Source organism: Leucoraja erinacea, chromosome 25 (genome assembly GCF_028641065.1).
Source record: "Leucoraja erinacea ecotype New England chromosome 25, Leri_hhj_1, whole genome shotgun sequence".
Taxonomy (NCBI): domain Eukaryota; kingdom Metazoa; phylum Chordata; class Chondrichthyes; order Rajiformes; family Rajidae; genus Leucoraja; species Leucoraja erinaceus.
Window position 1 is genome coordinate 5,976,751 of NC_073401.1, and position 16,096 is coordinate 5,992,846.

Consider the following 16,096-nt stretch of genomic DNA (forward strand, 5'->3'; position numbering starts at 1 on the left):
CGAGCGCAGAGTCTCCTGCACTTGCCTTAAAAGTCGCCTAAGTGGGACAGGCCCTTAAATGAGATGCCAATTGAGATGACTATTTGTTAAGCATGGGAGCTGATTTGGAAAACTATACTGAGCAAGACAGATGGTAGAAAGTCAATTTCCACCATCAGGCAATATTTTCCCAGAACCATTCCCCCATTCAGCACTCTCCCTGTGTGGATCATTTCTATCTTGGAGGTTTTCAGGTGCATTAGAGATTATTTCCAGTGCTGAATACAAAGGCCAATGTCACTGGAAGATCATGTTTCCTACAAGTTTAAATAGAGACCCAATGCAAAATACAATCTGTGATCCAGGCAGCAGTCAACTGATGAGGTGTGGGGAAATATATCTATCACTGCATTCAGCTTCTGATCTTTCTCGCAAATGGCCAAATAACACCGGAAGGGGCTTGACCTGAAATCTCACCTGTGCCTGTTCTTCATCGATGCTGCCTGACTTGCTGAGTAACTCCAGCACTTTGTGTCATTTTGTGTTTTAGCCTTAATCTACCTTAATCAAGCTATGTAACTATTGCTCAGGATAAGTAGCAAGAATTTTCATTGATATTTCAACTTTTCTCGAAGCCATTCTTGCTTAAAAATAATAAACATTCACAAACCGTCATTCTCTTAATGGTTCAATGTTGTTTTATTGCCACGTGTACAGCCGCACAATGAAATTATTTTTACATTGCTCACACATGCACGAGTCACCATATTTTGGCGGCAATTACAAAAGTCCAAAGTCAGTTCCATGCGCTCGATGTACGGGAGCGGCGCTAGATCCAGGTAAACCCCAGGCTGCTGTAGGGCCTCCTCCATCACCCTCGACTGGCTCGACCAACTAACGCACGTCCCTCTCCTCACCCGACCTCCTCCCTGCCCCGAGGGTGCCTCCTGCAGCCGACATTGAAGGCACTGTTGGCAATACCCTGGCCAGCCCACTCCGCACATTCGTCATCACCAGCGGTTCCCTCCTCCTCGATGTTCCCCCCCCTGCAGGCAGCAAGGCCCGTGTTCGTGGCAGCGAACCAGGCCTGTTGCCACGGGCTGCCCGCCGGGTCCTTCATCATGGCAGCCATCAGTCATCTGGAGTCATCAGTAAAGAAGGGGGGGGAATCATGACAGTAGCCTCCTAGTGGCGATCCCTGGAAGTGGCGACGCGATACACTCTGTGACGCATCGGGCGACAATTCTGTCAACATGTTGGACGATGACAGAAGCCAACAGCGAGCTACATCGTCTGACACTCATTGTCTCCTTTGCTAAATTCTATTCACCTACAATTAAGCGGTTTGCTCCAGGTTCCCAATCGTTTCAGAGTCAAGAGTCAAGAGGGTTTTATTGTTATGTGTCCCAGATAGAACAATGAAATTCTTACTTGCAGCAGCCAACAGAATATAGAAACATAGCACACTGTGAACAATATAATAAACAAGAAAAAAGTTCAGTGTGTGTACTCATATATACACACATACATATATACATATATATATATATATCATACATGTGTGTACACACTCACACACGTGTAATCTGACAAAAGCAGAATTAGAGAGAAAGAAAGAGATGAGAGGCTAGTGAGAGGCCGAGGTTTATAGCAGCAGATACTATAAATGATGAAGCATTGAAAGATTAAAGGGTGGTCACGGTGGCGTAGCGTTAGAGTTGCTGCCTTACAGCGAATGCAACCCCGGACACCCAGGTTCGATTCTGACTGCGGGTGCTGTTTATCTGTAGTTTATATGTTCTCCCTGTGAACTGCGTGGGTTTTCTCTGAGATCTTCAGTTTCCTCCCACACTCCACGTACAGGTATGTAGGTTAATCGGCTTGGTAAATGCAAAAAAATAAATAACATTTGTCCCTAGTGTGTGTAGGAGAGTGCTAATATGTGGGGATCACTGGTCGGCGTGGACCTGGTGGGCCAAAGGGCCTAATTCCGCGCTGTATCTCTAAACTAAACTAAAAACATTCTGTTAATTGTTGCATTTTCAGCCAGTATATGCCGATCAACAGTTTTCAATCACTCACCACAACAGCCCCGAATATTAGTGTGGGCTTCTTCTCAGGGGCCGAGCAAGCTGATTCTTAAACGTACAGTGAAGTGGTGTGAATACTGCTGGATCTGTTTCCCTGAGCTAATTGCCAGGTCAGGCAGCTGATCGGTTGCAAGCTGCCTTCTTGCAAACATTATGTGACAAACGTTAAGCCAGGAAGGCTTCCACTCCCGCAACATCGCCTGCTGATTAACATTTCAGTTCCAACCCGAGAATAATCACACGTTGGTGTTCCTTTGAACCAATTAATGCTGGAGAACTGATGGATCCCAGCAAACTACAGGATTCATCTATGTGTAGGCAACCCCCAAACACAGGGTGATGTATTCTCTTGTGGGAGAGTCTAGATATAGAGGTCAGAGCCTTAGAATTAAAGGACGATCTTTTAGCAAGGAGACGAGAAGAACATTTTTTAGTCAGAGGGTGGTGAATCTGTGGAATTATTTGCCACAGAAGGCTGTGAAGGCCAAGTCAGTGGATATTTTTTAAGGCAGAGATAGATTGATTCTTGATTAGTACGGGTGTCAGAGGTTGGAGAGAAGGCAGGCGAATGGGGTTAGGAGGGTGAGATAGATCAGTCATAATTGAATGGTGGAATAGACTTGATGGGCTGAATGGCCTAATTCTACTCCTATCACTAATGACACGAAATGAGATTTGCATCTGTCGAGAAAGACGCCATTCTGTTTATCGATTTGAGGAGGGCAATTCCATTCGAGACCCAATCTCTTTCCTAATTGCTCTACATTTTATTCTCTCTGCAGTGCCTGTCTGATTCCCTTTTGATTCTCAAGATTCAAGAGAGTTTATTGTCATCTGTCCCAGATAGGACAGTGAAATTCTTGCTTTGCTTCAGCACAACAGAATATAGTAGGTATAAACAAATACAGAACAGATCAGTGTGACCATATACCAATGAATATATATATCTATGCACATAAATAAGCAGATGAAGTGCAATGGGCTATTAATGTTCAGAGTTTTGTTTGAGTTGAGTTTAATAGCCTGATGGCCGTACTATTCCTGAACTTGGATATTGCAGATTTCAGGCTCCTGCATGCACGGGAGATAAACATAGAAACATAAGAAATTAGGTGCAGGAGTAAGCCCTTCAATGGGCTATTAATGTTCATGGCTGAGTCAGTATTGTTTGAGTCCCCTTAGCCACAAGTTCTAATAGCCTGATGCCAACGAACTGGCCTCAACTACCCTCTGTGGGAGAGTTCCAGAGATTAACTCTCTGTGTGAAAAAAGTTCTTCTCACCGGTGGATGATGCTTAGCTGTGATTTCCTGGACTTCCCTAGGGAACAATCTCCTGCATCTAGCCTTCTCCAACCCCTTAAGAATTTTGTAAGTTTCTATAAGCCCCTCTCAATCTTCTAAATTCTAGAGAGTATAACCCAAGTCTATCCAGACTTCTTCATAAGACAGTCCTGACATCCCAGGAATCAGTCTGAACCGTCTCTGCACTCCCTCAATGGCAATAATGTCCTTCCTCAGATTAGGGACCAAAACTGTATGCAATACTCCAGGTGTGGTCTCACCAAGACCCTGTACAACTGAGATGAGTGAGTGGCAAGGATGGTGTGGACCCTTGATGATGCTGGCAGCCTTTTTGAGGCAGCGACTGCAATAGATTCCCTCTGTGGTAGGGATGTTAGAGCCGATGATGGACTGGGCAGTGTTTACAACTTTTTGTAGTCTTTTCCGCTCCTAGGCGCTCAAGTTGCCGAACCAAGCCATGATGCAACCGTGCTATCTACTATACAACCGTGCTATCTACTCTACTAGCAGGCAGCATGCTATCTACTATGCACCTGTAGATGTTCGAGAGAGTCCTCCTTGACATACCGACTCTCCGTAATCTTCTCAGGATGTAGAGGCGCTGATGTGCTTTCTTTATAATTGCATCAGTGTTCTCGGACCAGGAGAGATCTTCAGAGATGTGCACGTTCAGGAATTTGAAGCTCTTGACCCTCTCCACCATCGACCCCTTGATATAAACGGGACTATAGGTCCCCAACTTACCTCCTCTACCTCTATCATTATATAGATAGACACGCTTCGGAGTGGCGGCGCAGCTCTGGCTGCAGCGGCTTACCGGCAGTCCCGTTGTTTTGTGTTTTTTATGTTGTTTATTTTGTTTTGGTTAGTCTAGTTTTTTGGTTTTAGTTTGTGTTTTTGGGGGGGGGGGTGGTTGAAACGGGGTTTGCAGTCTCTCCCTGCGGGGGAATACGACCTTTTTGTCGTATTCCCCTTCTCTGCCTCCGTCTGTGCTGAAGCCTAATGGAGCTGACGACCTCGAGGCTCCGGAGGCAGAGCACCGTCAGGACTTGCCCTGCTCGCTCCCGAGCTCGCTCCCGGGCTGAAGGGTGGACGCTCCCGTGGCTCCAGGGGGTGAAACGAGAGTCGGAGCGGACGCTCTCGTGAGGGCGGCGCTGGCAGCCCGAGGGAGGTTCGGCGCCCACGGGGCTCCCGTCGGGGAAGAAGCGACGCCCAAGTCTCGGGTCCGGTGCGGCGCTGGGGGCAGCCCGAGGGAGGTTTGGCGCCCAAGTCGGGGCAGCCCCCAGTCCGGCCCGGGGGAGGTTCGGCGCCCAGTCGGGGCGGCCCGCCAAAGTCGGGGCGGCCCCCTGTCCGGGGGAGGTTCGGCACCCATGTCGGGGCGGCCCGGTCCGGGGGAGGTTCGGCGCCCAAGTCGGGGCGGCCCAGCCCGAGGCTGAAGACGGCGCAGTACTCACGTGAGGGTGGCTGGGACGGTGTTCTGGTGGTGGTGGCCTGAGTCCGAGGTTCGGCCGCGGGCCAGCGGCTGCGTCTGCAGGACTGGTGGGCGGCAGCTTCAACCACCCCGGGCCGCGGTGTTTGAGCCGCGGGACTGTTTTTAACATCGCCCGGGGGGGGGGGGGGGGTATCGCCCCAGCGCAGAGGGAGAAGAGGAGGGAAGAGACTGCAGACCTAAGACTTTTGCCTCCATCACAGTGAGGAGATGTTGGGTAGACTCACTGTGGTGGATGTTAATATGTGTTTATTGTTGTTTTATTGTATTGTATTATATGTATGACTGCTGCAATTTCGTTCAGACTTCGGTCTGAATGACAATAAAAGGCTATCTATCTATCTATCTATCTATCTATCTATCTATCTATCTATCTATCTATCTATCTATCTATCTATCTATCTATCTATCTATCTATCTATCTATCTATCTATCTATCTATCTATCTATCTATCTATCTATCTATCTATCTATCTATCATGAATTCCAGGTCATATTACTATCTACAATTAAAGTTCTGTTTTGTCTTTGCTTCTCCCCTGTATCTTTCATCCAAATTCATCACTTTTCACAAACTGCCGACATATTGCAAACTCCTCAGCTTCGACTCTGACCTCGGGTGCTGTCTGTGTGGAGTTTGCACGTTCTCCATGTGATCGTGTAGATTTCTCTGGGTGTTCCGGTTTCTTCCCACATTCAACAGACATGCGAGTTTTGTAGGCTAATTGGCCTTAGTAAATTGCGACTGTTATGTAGGGAGTTGATGAGAAAGTGGGATAACATGGAACTAGTGTGAGTGGGTGATCGATGGTAGGCATGGGCTGATGGGCCTGTTTCCATGCTGTATTCCTAAACTAAATAGCTTAGTGGAAAGACTAAAATCCAGTCAAATAAAATGCCTGATGTTGTATAAAATATACTGGCTGATAGTATAGAGCATTCTTCCTTGAAGCGTGAGACTTGCAGGATTCCAGATTATCAACTGAACAATCGATTTGTTTTCACCTCTATAAGCAGTGTATTCCAAGTAGTATTAGGCCCCTGTCCCACTTAGGAAACCTGAACGGAAACCTCTGGAGTATTTGCGCCCCACCCAAGGTTTCCGTGCGGTCACCGGAGGTTGCAGGTGGTTGCCGGAGGTTGCAGGTAGTGGAAGCAGGTAGGGAGACTGACAAAAACCTCCAGGAACCTCCGGGAACCTCCGGGAACCGCACGGACACCTTGGGTGGGGCGCAAAGTCTCCAGAGGTTTCCGTTCAGGTTTCCTAAGTGGGACAGGGGCAACACTGTTTACAATTAAAGTTTTATTTTTTCCTCTCCTCTCCCTTGTATCTTTCATTGAAATTTTATATCTAAACCCTTTAATAATGGGAACGGTAATTCTCTATTCATCATATTTAAAGCACTCGTCCTTGTACACATTTTTCAAATTTCCTCTCATCCTCAGCTCCTCCAGTCTGACCTTACAGCTGAAATCCCCGGTCTATAAACCATTCGAGTAAATCCTATCTAGGCTCTCTCTGGGACCTTCTGCATTCTTTCGGAGGCTAAATGACCGGAATTGGACGCGATACTCCAGCTGTAGCCACACCAATATTTTGTATGCTTTCAAAAACAGCTTCCTGCTCTCGTACTCATTGCTCTATTAATGAATTCCAGGATTCCAGATGCTCTGTGAGCCATTCTCCCGATGTATCCTGCCACTTTCATGGATTTATGAGCGTTTACCTTCTGCTCCCCACATACTTCACAACCGCGCCATTTAGTCTGTATTCTCCCTCCTTAATCTTTCTGCCAAAGTGCATCGCTTCACACTTGTCTGTATTAAATTTCTTCAGCCATTTGTCTGCCCTATTAGCTGGCCTGTCTTCTTGCAAGCTATGATCATATTTTGATTTCTTCTACTGTTATCTGAGCTCTCCAAAACTCTTGAGCAAGGCTAGGAAGAGGATGGTAGTTGTCCATGGGATCACCGTCTTAAGTCTCAAGTGATGGAAGGTGGATAAGGAATGCAGCAATCTCCTCTCCCTAAGTCACAGACACTAATAACCCCAGGCCCTGGAAGAACATGAAACTTAAACATATTCCACTATTCTCTTTTGAGATGTATCCAGTTCTTGTCTTCCCTTTCCCAGTGAAAGGCCTGGATAGAGTGGATGTGTCCACTAGTGGGGGAGTCTAGGACCAGAGGTCATAGCCACAGAAGTAAAGAATGTTCCTTTAGGAAGGATTTAAGAAGGAACTGCAGATGCTGGAAATATCGAAAGTAGACAAAAAATGCTAAAGAATCTAAGCAGGTGAGGCAGCACCTACAGAGAAAAGGAGTAGGCGACGTTTCGGGTAAAGACCCTACATCAGTCTGAAAAATGTCATGACCCGAAACGTTGCATACTCCTTTTATCCACAGATGCTGCCTCATCCGCTGAGTTTCTCCAGTATTTTTTGTCTACTTCCTTTAGGAAGGAGATGAGGAATTTATTTCATCATTAAAACATCTCAATGCTATTTTTTTTTTTTGCTTCAAATGCTCTGTAATCATTTCCTGTTCAATTTCTAAATTAGAAAATACATCATTTGCCGTTTTTTTTAAATTTAGAATCAATGGCTTCCGGTCAGTCCTGATCCTATGCAATTTGTAGTTTTTTGGAGGACACCATCACCCTTGCACAACATTTGTCTTGGACACAAAGAACACCTAGGTCAGCCCAGTCCATCGCAGGTGTGTCATTTCTTCCACCCAGTCCATCTTCATGTACGTTACATCAGGAAGCATGGCAATATTATCAAGTGTGAAGAAAGGTCTCGACCCAAAACATCACCTGTTCTTTTCTCCAGAGATGCTGTCTGACCAGCTGAGTTACTCCAGCTTTTTGTGCCTATCTTCGGTTTAAACCAGCATCTGCAGTTCCTTCCTACACATTTTAAAGAGCTATATCTCTTGTTATTCATTAAACTCCCTAAAATACAATCACATTTTGGCATTGCATCAAACAGCACAGCTGGGAGAAGATACAGGTGCTTAAAAGCCCAGATCTCCAGACTTAATAACAGCATTTCCCCCCACTGCTATCAGTCTCAAATATTAATCACCACTTTCACACAAAATGTGTAGGAAGGAACAGCAGATGCTGGTTTAAACCGAAGATAGACAGAAAAAGCTGGAGTAACTCAAGTCGTACCAGCTTCAAAGTGGTCTTGTTGAGTCTTATTGTCTATAACTCGTTCTCACCTTGGCCACAGCTAACAATGGCCTGTTCCCTTTATCATCCTTACATTTTTTCATATCTTTCATTTATTTGTTCTATATCTCATTGAAACATATAAGATGGTTAAGGACTTGGACATGCTAGAGGCAGGAAACATGCTCCTGATGTTGGGGGAGTCCAGAACCATGGGCCACAGTTTAAGAGTAAGGAGTAAGCCATTTACAACGGAGATGAGGAAACACTTTTTCTCACAGAGAGTGGTGAGTCTGTGGAATTCTCTGCCTCAGAGGGCGGTGGAGACAGGACCTCTGGATGCTTTCTAGAGAGAGCTAGATAGGGCTCTTAAAAATAACAGAGTCAGGGGATATGGGGAGAAGGCAGGAACGGGGTACTGATTGGGGATGATCAGCCGTGATCACATTGAATGGCGCTGCTGGCTCGAAGGGCCGAATGGCCTACTCCTGCACCTATTATCGATGTCTATTGTCTTATTATCTCTCTACTTCACCATCTATATATCTTGTTTCCCTTTCCCCTGACTCTCAGTCTAAAGAAGGGACCTGACCCAAATCCTCACCCATTCCTTTTCTGCAGAGATGTTGCCTGACCCGCTGGCTTACTCCAGCTTTTATGTCTAACCTCTTTCACACAATCTGCCTGTAGTTGCTGTCACATGCTCTTAGCGTTGGTTACTGCAGTTATTCTGTTGTTCAACTTTAGTATTTTCTTTTGCAGTACTTTCGATTGCACTACGATCTTGGCACAGTTGAGTCGTTTTGCATTTCATGCTTGTGTTTATTATTGTATCCATCATTACACTACACTGTTTACATCATGAGCTTCATGCAAACAAAGAATTTCATTGCACCCTGGTGTATATCACAATAAACTAATCGGAATCTGAATCTAATTTGTTTTAATGCTCATGAGCTGGAGTTTATACAAGTCACTGCTGCATTTATTTCAAATTGATGGTCAAATTTTCCATTCGGGATAGCGATTCTAGATTAGAAGATTAAGTTATAAAAAAGTAGAAATTAGGTTTGGTCTGGCAATGTGTTCAATGATCAAAGGAGCGATATTCATATGGCTGCCAAAATGTTCTGAGTGGTTTAGCCTAGTTTAGTTTGGAGATACAGCGTAGAGACAGGCTCTTCGGCCTACTGACCAGCGACACCCGCACAATAACACTATCCTACACAAACTAGGGTCAATTTACAATTATAACGAGCCAATTAACCTGCAGACCTGTACGTCTTTGGAATGTGGGAGGAAACCAGAGATCCCGGTGAAAATTACGCCGACTTGGTCCTCTTCTCGCTTGCATTTAAAATAACGAGAGGTGATTTCATTGAATTGTGTAACATCTGTGGATTTGATAAAGTAGAGTTGGAGTAGCTGTTCCTTCACGAGTTGTCTGGAACCAGAACCGGTCTCCAAATTAGGGGTTGGTTCATCAGGACTGAGGGGTCAAGGAAAGAGCGTTCACGTCGCGGCCCTGTTTCCGCCAATCTTTCCACCACCGCGCAAAAGAAGCACAAGAAATTACAAGACAGGCACCATTGTATGCAGAGGCCGAGGAGTGTGTTCAGCTCTGGCTGAACAACTAATCTTGTGTGTGGACTCGATAAGAAGATGATCAGGACAGAGATGATTGAATCTTTAACATTTTCTGTCTGTGAGGTTCAGTTGCTGGATATACACAATACAGTTATTTATACATTTTTAGATAATAAAGGGTTAATGCAGAATATTAGTGTTGAGATTATAGATGAGCCATGATAGTATAGAGTGGCTGTGCAGAGACAAAGGGCTGAATGGCCTGCTTCTTATGTTCAATTAAGTCTAGTTTAGTTTAGAGAAACAGACATTTCACCCACCAAGACCAGCACATTAACACTATCCTACACTAAGGACAATTTTTACATTTACACCAAGCCAAGTAACCAACAAACATGTACGTCTTTGGAATGTGGGAGGAAACCAAAGTTCTCGGAGAAAACCACACTTAAGTCACGGGGAGAATGAACAAACTCCGTACAGACAAGCATCCGTAGCCAAAAATCTACTGTTTTGTAGTAAATGCCTACTATGTTCTATGTACTGAAGCAAAGCAAGAATTTCATTGTCCTATCAGTGACACATGACAATAAACTCACTTGACTTGGCTTGACTTGACTTGACTATCCAGGATCGAACTCGGGTCTCTGGCGCTGTAAGTGCTGTTAGGCAGCAACTCTACCGCTGCGCCACCGCACCACCCTGATGTTCTTATTTCCCCCCTTGTCATGGGGATAATTTGTATAAAAATGAATGGTAGACCACATCAACATTAGACACAACACAATTCGTCCAAAGCGTTATCATACAATATATAATCTTCAAAGAATGCTTGGATAGAAAACATCCCAGTAATTGAGCTTTCATTTACATTTTTCAAAGCATATTAATTTTTCATCAATTCCATTCCAAATAAACCGCTTAAGATGGCAATTTAGAGCTGCCGAATGTACCCTGGTGAATGTGTCCCAATGGAAATCGTGCTACTCTCCTGTGAAAAGTACCATAAAACAACATGGAAACTCATCAGTGTGAGTTATGCCATCCTGTTATTACTTTGGTTTCCCCCATAACTCCACATAAATGATCTGCAGCTTTTTGCCTTATCATAAAATAATTCAAAGTATGTAGTCCACAAGAATAAAAGCAATGACAGAGATTTTGCTTCAGGTGTCACATGACCCGACGGTAACTATCTCAATGTGACCAATCTTTGCATCCCGCAACATGAGGTAAAACTGCTGGATTCTAAAGAAGAAGGGTCTGAAGAAGGGTCTCGACGCGAAACGTTGCCTATTTTCTTTGCTCCATAGATGCTGCCTCACCAGCTGAGTTTCTCCAGCATTTTTGTCTATCTGCTGGATTCTAAATGTGTCTTTCCTTTCACCTCCCAGATTCCAGTTCTGTTTAATTGGTAATGGGGAATTGGAGGAGGAAATTCCCAAATAACTCCCAAAGCAATTTACGTTTCCTTTTCAAGACATGGCATGGAGCCTATGTTTCAAAAAGGGATAGGAGTGGGGTTAGAGATGGAGTTATATCCCTCTAGGCGCCATGGTAAAGTCGGAAGGGGTGCAGTGGTAAGCATGACTCATTTACAATTTATTCCACATGCGTTGAGTGTTGTGGTGGGATGGAGGCAATAACAAGAGAATCGTTCAAATCCAAAAGAGATTTTGGGAACGTGTCGGAAAGGAACCACAAATGCTGGTTTAAACCGAAGATAGACACGAAATGCTGGAGTAACTCAGCGGGACAGGCAGCATCTCTGAAGAGAAGGAATGGGTGACATTTCAGGTCGAGACCTTTCTTCAGACTGAAGTCAGGGGAAAGGAAAACGAGAGGTGTAGATGGTGACGTAGAGAGATGTAGAACAAATGAATGAAAGATACGCAAAAATGTGACAATGATAAAGGAAACAGGCCATTGTTGGCTGTGGGCGAGGAGAGGAAGAGAAGCTGGGGTGACTTGGGTGGGGGAAGGATGGAGAAAGGGGGAATGCAGGGGTTATTTAAAGTTAGAGAAATCAATATTCATACCACTGGGTTGTAAGCTGCTCAAACAAAATATGTGATGTTGTTCGTGCCATTGGCATTTAACCTCACTGACAATTGGAGGAGGCCAAGGACAGAAAGGTCAGTGTAGGAATAGGAATGGGGATTTAAGGCAACCGGGAGATCAGGTAGGTCCAGGCGAACTGAGCGAAGTTGTTCAGTGAAACAATAGCCCAGTCTGCATTTGGTCTCGCCGACGTATAAGCGTCCACATCTTGAACAACGGATACTGTAGATGTGGTTGGAGGAGGTGCAAGTGAACCTCTGCCTAACCTGAAAGGACTGTCGGGGTCCCTTGACAGAGTCGAGGGAGGAGGTATAGGGACAGGTGGTACGCCGATGTATAAGAGTTCACATCTTGAACAACTCTCTGCATTCCCCCTCTCTCCATCCCTCACCCTCCCAAGTCCCACCAGCTTCTCGTTCTCACCTCAAGCAAGCAGCTAACAATGGCCTGTTTCCATTATCATCATCACCTTTTTGCATATCCCTCATTTATTTGTTCCACATCTCTCGACATCACCATCTACACCCCTCGTTTTCCTATCTCCTGACTCCAGTCTCGACACGAAACGTCACCCATTCCTTCCCTCCAGAGATACTGCCCATCCCACTGTGTTACTCCAGCATTTTGTGTCTATCTAGAGATTTTGGGAACCTTTCTTATGGAAAACAGCCGAACAAATGTCATCAGTTTCGTGAAAACAATTTACCAAACGGTGATCTAATTTCATTAGAGTGCAAAAATATCGCCAGCTTTTCAAAACCTAATAGTCGTGTTTTCCTCAAGCTTCTTTGGCATGTCACTGTTTTTATCTGTTTCCTTCTGTCTTTGTTTCACTCTATCCCATTGTTTTTTTTCTCCAGGAAGGAACTGCAGATGTTGGTTTAAACCGAAGATAGACACAAAAAGCTGGAGTAACTCAGCGGGACAGGCATCATCTCTGGAGAGAAGGAATGGGTGACGCTTCGGGTCGAGTCCTGAACTGACAGTTGTGTCACTGTATTTTTGCTGGTGCTCATTTAATTTGCATTCAGAGGTCTCTACTGGTGAATTAGTCCCCAATATTTCAATATCTCAATTTGCTTCTCTTAGACCTGGCAGCTAATTACGTTCATAGAAAAGTGGATCCTTCATGTTACTCTGGGGATAAATAATGTGCATTTGTGTAGAGCAAATGCAAATGGCTGTGTCAGTCTGAAGAAGGATCCAATGTTGTCTGTCCAATTACCCCCCTGATGCTGCTTAATCCGTTGAATTCCTTCAACACTTTGTTTTTTGTTTCACAATTGCTGGTTTCTGGTAATCTTATTTAAACACACAAGCTGAAACACTAACATTTCCATTTTCAAAATTTTGAGCACCTAAAACATGTTTGTTTTAAATTGATTGCCTGCACCAATAAATGATTTTAAGGATGAAATATTCAATTGATTATATTAAATATGATTCTTTTGAAAGTTAGCCAAACATCTATATGAAGACTCCAACCTTTGATTTTGTATTTTATTAAAAAAGAAAGTTCCCCATCGTCTTACATTTATGCATACATATAATGTATAAACATTCTGTCATTATTCTTCTTTTGTTGAATTCCTTTCAATGCATATTTCTTTCTGTCTGTGAGACTATATTATGCAATCCTGCTTCTAAATAAAGGATATAATTTTTCTAAAGTTTATAGAACACCAAAAATGATCCTCTGACCATACAAAGCTAGATAGAAATAAAATATTGGCTTAATTTATATATTTTTAAATATGTGCAACTTTTTAAAAAATTCCCATGTGTGCTTTGCAGTAGTGGAGGTATCACATTTGAACTAGTTAATGTTCTCTTGGAGTTTAGTAGAAGAGAACTTTAGTTGAAGAGAATTCTCCCTGTGTCACAGCCCACCGACCTTCTCAAACCAGATTTGTGGCTTATTCTACTCATTTTGTGGGATCTTGCTGTTTCAATGATTATTGCACGTTTGATGATGTGCCAATGTCACCAAAAGGTGTTGCACAATGTGTGCATATTGATAGCTTAGAACTTGTCCTTCGACATCGTCTGCTTTGATCTATCCTTTTCACACCTTACCCTTCCATATCTCTAGTTTCCCATTCCCCCCTGACTCTCAGCCTGAAGAAGGGTGTCGACCCGAAACATCACCCATTCCTTGTCCCCAGAGACGCTGCCTGTCCCCGCTCAGTTACTCCAGCATTTTGTGTCTATCTCCAGTGTTAACCACCATCTGTAGTTCCTTCCGACACATTTTAAAGAACCATATCTCTTGTTATTTGCTAAACTCCTTAAAATGCAATCACATTTTGGCTTTGCATCATACAGCACAGCCAGTTCCACTCAGGATACAGAGCAGGAGGTATGATTAGCAGTTTTATTGCAAGCAACGTGGAAGAAGTCATAAAGCCATACAGATTTCTCTTTTTTTTTCAAGCTCTATTGAACTGAGGCGACCTTTTACTCGTTTTGTGCTGGAGTCTGTGTCATTAATCACCATTAATAACCCTTAACCATCCAACAAACGCTCAGAATGTGTTAATAGCCTTGTCGTGAAAGGTAAAGTGAAGCTGAAGGGGTCATCTTTACCAGCAGGGGTATCCCACGACCTGCAGACTTCACAATGATGTGGCCGACTGTTACATAATTATGTTTACTTTGGTTCTGTAAAAATTGCCGCGTCACGTTTTGCAGGCTACTAATTGCCTCCCGCAGTGCGGACCATGGTTGGGTCAATTAGCTGCTGGGGAAAGGAGAGTTTCTCGCTGGGAATCATTTTGAGGTTGGAGCCAAGTTTCTTCTGGGAACTAATCTTTTGCGTTTTAATCATTTTTAGCACCAATCTACAGGAAGCCGTGTGTTCGTTTTGACTCTGTCCAAAGAGTGAGGATAGAGTTTCACCACCAGTTGTGCTCAGACAGGAAATGTCTTGCGACAACTGACCAGGTCGTCCACAGTATTTACAAAACAGAGAATTACTGGAGGGGCTGTCCCACTTCGACATCATTTACGCAACGTCATTTACTCGTCGTGACGCGGCCTGATGCACGCATGTTGCACATTACGCACGCATGGTGCACATTACGCGCGCATGGTGCGTGGTGACGTAGGCAGTGACGCGCGGTTGTACGCGGCGTGCCAGGATTTTGGGATGTACAAAATGATGCGCAAATGACGCCCAAGTGCGACAGGCCCTTTACTAACACTGATCAAAATGAGAACATGGAGGGACTCTATACTGTCAGCAGTGAATGGCTACATGTTGCTCTTGTGCATTTAATGCTTACTGATAGTTTTAAGGTTTCTGTTTGCTTGCATTCGGAATCAACCAGCATCTTCAATTTCATCTTTTCTACGACTTATACATTGATAATACCTGATAGGCACAAAATGCTGGAGTAACTCAGCGGTTGAGGTAGCATCTCTGAAGAGAAGGAATGGGCAAAGAAGGGTCTCGACCTGAAACATCTCCCATTGCTGCCTCACCTGCTGAGTTACTCCAGCATTTTATATCTACCTTTGATTTAAACCAGCATCTGCAGTTCCTTCTTGCACATGGTAATTCCTGACTTGGTTATGGTGTACAATTGGCGATAATGTAGACTATTCCTTTCATTATGGTCCATTGTAACAGCAATGTCCAGGTAAGCTGAAGGATTTGGTTCAGTGATGTACAACTCTATGAAAAGTTTTTAAACCAGAATTATTTGCTATACTAAGAGATCGTGTAAAGTAAACTCTAAATCGCAAACATTCAAAAGGAAGAAAGTATGTGAAATGAAAGTGTTCTTATTACTGAGAAAATTCCATGAATAAGGGATATGGGATACATGTCAAGAACAGAAACCAGAGTTTGATTGCTGCAAACTCCAATTGGTAATGATAACAATGCTCCATCTGTACTGCTGAACAGCTGTTCTCCACAGCTCGACCATATTCTAGTTGAGATATGTGTAGGAAGGAACTGCAGATGCTGGTTAAATCGAATATAGACACAAAATGCTGGAGTAACTCAGGGGAACAGACAGCATCTCTGGAGAGAAGGGATGGGTGACGTTTCGGGTTGAGACGATGCATGTGTTGATGCAGGTCCACAGTTTCGTTGATGCGGGAGACCTAAATCGTCTGGGAATTTATCCCAGCGATATGTGGCAGCTTCAGGAAATTGGAGACACGTTGAGTAAAAATTTGTGACTGGAACTACACTGCATTTTATGGAGGATAAAAATAGTTGATAGTGTCGTTAGTTTTAGTTTAGTTTAGTTTAGAGATACAGCGCGGAAACTCGCCCTTCGGCCCACCGAGTTCACAACGTCCAGCGATCCCTGCACACTAACACTATCCTACACACACTAGGGATGATTTACAATGATACCAATCCAATTAACCTACAAACCTGCACATCTTTGGAG

General features: G+C 44.1%; 1 long non-coding RNA gene across 2 annotated transcripts in view; it reads left to right on the forward strand.

The window, feature by feature from the left end:
- LOC129709316 (uncharacterized) overlaps positions 1 to 13,407 on the forward strand; it is a 31,342-nt gene extending 17,935 nt beyond the window's left edge. For both annotated transcript variants that reach the window (XR_008725494.1, XR_008725493.1), the window contains exon 3: positions 12,548 to 13,407. This is a non-coding gene — a long non-coding RNA (uncharacterized LOC129709316). The remainder of the gene's footprint in view (positions 1 to 12,547) is intronic.
- The last annotated feature ends 2,689 nt before the right edge of the window (positions 13,408 to 16,096 follow it).